The sequence below is a fragment of the Oncorhynchus keta genome, unplaced genomic scaffold, assembly GCF_023373465.1.
Source record: "Oncorhynchus keta strain PuntledgeMale-10-30-2019 unplaced genomic scaffold, Oket_V2 Un_contig_19399_pilon_pilon, whole genome shotgun sequence".
In the NCBI taxonomy this organism is placed as follows: domain Eukaryota; kingdom Metazoa; phylum Chordata; class Actinopteri; order Salmoniformes; family Salmonidae; genus Oncorhynchus; species Oncorhynchus keta.
In genome coordinates, this window is record NW_026281453.1 from 1 (window position 1) to 4,561 (window position 4,561).

General features: G+C 48.7%; 1 long non-coding RNA gene across 3 annotated transcripts; it reads right to left on the minus strand.

The window, feature by feature from the left end:
• Positions 1-1,535: 1,535 nt before the first annotated feature.
• LOC127920406 (uncharacterized) lies at positions 1,536-2,461 on the minus strand. Of its 3 annotated transcripts, XR_008106166.1 has the most exons (4): positions 2,377-2,461; positions 2,034-2,109; positions 1,730-1,919; positions 1,536-1,691 (listed from the first exon to the last, which is right to left on the minus strand). It is a non-coding gene; the product is annotated as an uncharacterized LOC127920406 (long non-coding RNA). The 3 variants fall into 3 exon arrangements; XR_008106167.1 differs by lacking the exon at positions 2,377-2,461 and having other exon boundaries at positions 1,730-1,881; positions 2,034-2,171; XR_008106165.1 differs by lacking the exon at positions 2,377-2,461 and having other exon boundaries at positions 2,034-2,171.
• Positions 2,462-4,561: the final 2,100 nt, after the last annotated feature.

Genomic DNA, 4,561 nt, shown 5'->3' on the forward strand with positions numbered 1-4,561 from the left:
TGACTAGATCCTGGAGACAGGGTATGTTCTGAGAAACCTGACTAGATCCAGGAGACAGGGTATGTTCTGAGAAACCTGACTAGATCCAGGAGACAGGGTATGTTCTGAGAAACCTGACTAGATCCAGGAGACAGGGTATGTTCTGAGAAACCTGACTAGATCCAGGAGACAGGGTATGTTCTGAGAAACCTGACTAGATCCAGGAGACAGGGTATGTTCTGAGAAACCTGACTAGATCCAGGAGACAGGGTATGTTCTGAGAAACCTGACTAGATCCAGGAGACAGGGTATGTTCTGAGAAACCTGACTAGATCCAGGAGACAGGGTATGTTCTGAGAAACCTGACTAGATCCAGGAGACAGGGTATGTTCTGAGAAACCTGACTAGATCCAGGAGACAGGGTATGTTCTGAGAAACCTGACTCGATCCAGGAGACAGGGTATGTTCTGAGATACCTGACTAGATCCAGGAGACAGGGTATGTTCTGAGAAACCTGACTAGATCCGCAGGAGACAGGGTATGTTCTGAGAAACCCCTGACTCAGGATCTGGAGACAGGGTGCGTTCTGGTATTACCTGACTAGACCCAGGAGACAGAGTATGTTCTGAGAAACCTGACTAGGATCCAGGAGACAGGTAAGGCCTGGGAGATACCTGACTAGATCCAGGAGACAGGTAAGGTTCTGAGAAACCTGACTAGACCCAGGAGACAGAGGGTTCTGAGAAACCTGACTAGATCCTGAGACAGGGTATGTTCTGAGAAACCTGACTAGATCCAGGAGACAGGAGAAACCTGACTCAGATCCAGGAGACAGGGTATGTTCTGGAGAAACCTGACTAGATTCAGGAGACAGGGTATGTTTCTGACTAGATCCAGGAGACAGGGTATGTTCTGAGAAACCTGGACCCAGACAGGGTATGTTCTGAGAAACCTGACTAGATCCAGGAGACAGGGTATGTTCCCTGAGAAACCTGACTAGATCCAGAGATAGGGTATGTTCTGAGAAACCTGACTAGATCCAGAGACAGGGGTATGTTCTGAGAAATTGGGATCAGATCCAGGAGACAGGTACATGGAGAAACCTGACTAGATCCGGGAGACAGGGTATGTTCTGGAGAAACCTGACTAGATCCGGGAGACAGGGTATGTTCTGAGAAACCTGACTAGATCCAGGAGACAGGGTATGTTCTGAGAAACCTGACTAGATTCAGGAGAAAGGGTATGTTCTGAGAAACCTGACTAGATCCAGGAGACAGGGTATGTTCTGAGAAACCTGACTAGACCCAGGAGACAGGGTATGTTCTGAGAAACCTGACTAGATCCAGGAGACAGGGTATGTTCTGAGAAACCTGACTAGATCCAGGAGACAGGGTATGTTCTGAGAAACCTGACTAGATCCAGGAGACAGGGTATGTTCTGAGAAACCTGACTAGATCCAGGAGACAGGGTATGTTCTGAGAAACCTGACATGACCCAGGAGACAGGGTATGTTCTGAGAAACCTGACTAGATCCAGAAGACAGGGTATGTTCTGAGAAACCTGACTAGATCCGGGAGACAGGGTATGTTCTGAGAAACCTGACTAGATCCAGGAGACAGGGTATGTTCTGAGAAACCTGACTAGATCCAGGAGACAGGGTATGTTCTGAGAAACCTGACTCGATCCAGGAGACAGGGTATGTTCTGAGAAACCTGACTAGATCCAGGAGACAGGGTATGTTCTGAGATACCTGACTAGATCCAGGAGACAGGGTATGTTCTGAGAAACCTGACTAGATCCTGGAGACAGGGTATGTTCTGAGATACCTGACTAGACCCAGGAGACAGGGTATGTTCTGAGAAACCTGACTAGATCCAGGAGACAGGGTATGTTCTGAGAAACCTGACTAGATCCAGGAGACAGGGTATGTTCTGAGAAACCTGACTAGATCCAGAAGACAGGGTATGTTCTGAGAAACCTGACTAGATCCAGGAGACAGGGTATGTTCTGAGAAACCTGACTAGATCCGGGAGACAGGGTATGTTCTGAGAAACCTGACTAGATCCAGGAGACAGGGTATGTTCTGAGAAACCTGACTAGATCCAGGAGACAGGGTATGTTCTGAGAAACCTGACTAGATCCAGGAGACAGGGTATGTTCTGAGAAACCTGACTCGATCCAGGAGACAGGGGTATGTTCTGAGAAACCTGACTAGATCCAGAAGACAGGGTATGTTCTGAGAAACCTGACTAGATCCGGGAGACAGGGTATGTTCTGGAGAAACCTGACTAGATCCAGGAGACAGGTATGTTCTGAGAAACCTGACTAGATCCAGAGACAGGGTATGTTCTGAGAAACCTGACTAGATCCAGGAGACAGGGTATGTCCTGGAGAAACCTGACTAGATCCAGGAGACAGGGTATGTTCTGAGATACCTGACTAGATCCAGGAGACAGGGTATGTTCTGAGAAACCTGACTAGATCCTGAGACAGGGTATGTCTGGAGAAACCTGACTAGATCCAGGAGACAGGGTATCTTGAGAAAATCAAATCAAATCAAATCAAATTTATTTATATAGCCCGTACATCAGATGAGGGTATCTCAAAGTGCTGTACAGAAAACCCAGCCTAAACCCCAAACAGCAAACAGGATGACGAGGTGTAAAAGCACGGTGGCTAGGAAAACTCCCAGAAACCTGACTGCCAGGAGAAAAGTGTTCTGAGAAAAACCTAGAAGAAACCTAGATCCAGAGAGGAACCGGCTATGGTTGGGGGTGGACCAGGAAGATGGTGCATGTCCAGAAACCCCTCCAGGAGATAAAAGGGCGTTCTGAGCTGATGCAGACAGGGGGTAGAGATTATAACAGAACATGACCAAGATGTTCTGGAAGAAACCTTGAAATGTTCATAAATGACCAGCATGGTCGAAATAATAAAACCTCAAACAGGCAGAACAGTTGAAAACTGAAAGGCCAAACCAGCTAGAGAGGAACAGTCAGGTGGACTGCCAGGGAGATTATAACAGAACATGACCAAGACAGCAAGGAGCGAATAATAATAAGGCATCATGTCAGGTGGGTAGTCCTGGGGCAATGGTCCTAGGGCTCAGGTCCTCCGAGAGAGAGAAAGAAAGAGAGAATTAGAGAGAGCATATGGGGGTGGCCAGTCCCTCTGGCTGTGCCGGGTGGGAGATTATAACAGAATGTGGCCAAGATGTTCAAATGTTCATAAATGACCAGCATGGTTGAATAATAGTAAGGCAGAACAGCTGGAACTGGAGCAGGAGCATGGGCCAGGTGGGACTGGGGACAGCAAGGAGTCCTCATGTCAGGTAGTCCTGGACATGGTCCAGGGCCCAGGCTAGTTGAAACTGGAGCAGCAGCATGGCCAGGTGGACTGGGGACATAAGGAGTCATCATGTCAGGTAGTCCTGGGGCATGGTCCTAGGGCTCAGGTCCTCCGGAGAGAGAGAAAGAAAGAGAGAAGGGAGAGAATTCAGAGAACGCACACTTAGATTCACACAGGACACCGAATAGGACAGGAGAAGTATCAGATATAACAAACTGACCCTAGCCCCCGACACATAAACTACTGCAGCATAAATACTGGAGGCTGAGACAGGAGGGGCCGCATTACTCTGTGGCCCCCATCCGAGGACACCCCCGACAGGGCCAAAACAGGAAGGATATAACCCCACCCACTTGCCAAAGCACAGCCCCCACACCACTAGAGGGATATCTTCAACCACCAACTTACCATCCTGGAGACACCTGCTGAGGCCCACAAAGATCTCCGCCACGGCACAACCCAGTGGGGGGCACCCAGACAGGCCGACCAACAACAGTGAATCAACTCCATCTCCAGGTGACGCACCCCCCAGGGACGGCACGAGAGAGCCCCAGCAAGCCAGTGACTCAGCCCCGTAACAGGGCTAGAGGCAGAGAATCCCAGTGGAAAGAGGGGAACCGGCCAGGCAGAGACAGCAAGGGCGGTTCGTTGCTCCAGAGCCTTTCCGTTCACCTTCCCACTCCTGGGCCAGACTCACACTCAATCATATGACCCACTGGAAGAGATGAGTCTTCAGCAAGACTTAAAGGTTGAGACCGAGTTTGCCTCTGACATGGGTAGGCAGACCGGTTCCATAAAAAATGGAGCTCTATAGGAGAAAGCCCTGCCTCCAGCTGTTTGCTTAGAAATTCTAGGGGACAATTAGGAGGCCTGCGTCTTGTGACCGTAGCGTACGTGTAGGTATGTACGGCAGACCAATCAGAGAGGTAGGTAGGAGCAAGCCCATGTAATGCTTTGTAGGTTAGCAGAAACCTTGAAATCAGCCCTTGCTTTGACAGGAAGCCAGTAGAGAGGGCTAGCACTGGAGTAATATGATCAAATTTTTTGGTTCTAGTCAGGACTCTAGCAGCCGTATTTAGCACTAACTGAAGTTTATTTAGTGCTTTATCCGGTAGCCGGAAAATAGAGCATTGCAGTAGTCTAAACTTAGAAGTGACAAAAGCATGGATTAATTTTTTCTGCATCATTTTAACAGAAAGTTTCTGATTTTTGCAATGTTACGTAGATGGAAAAA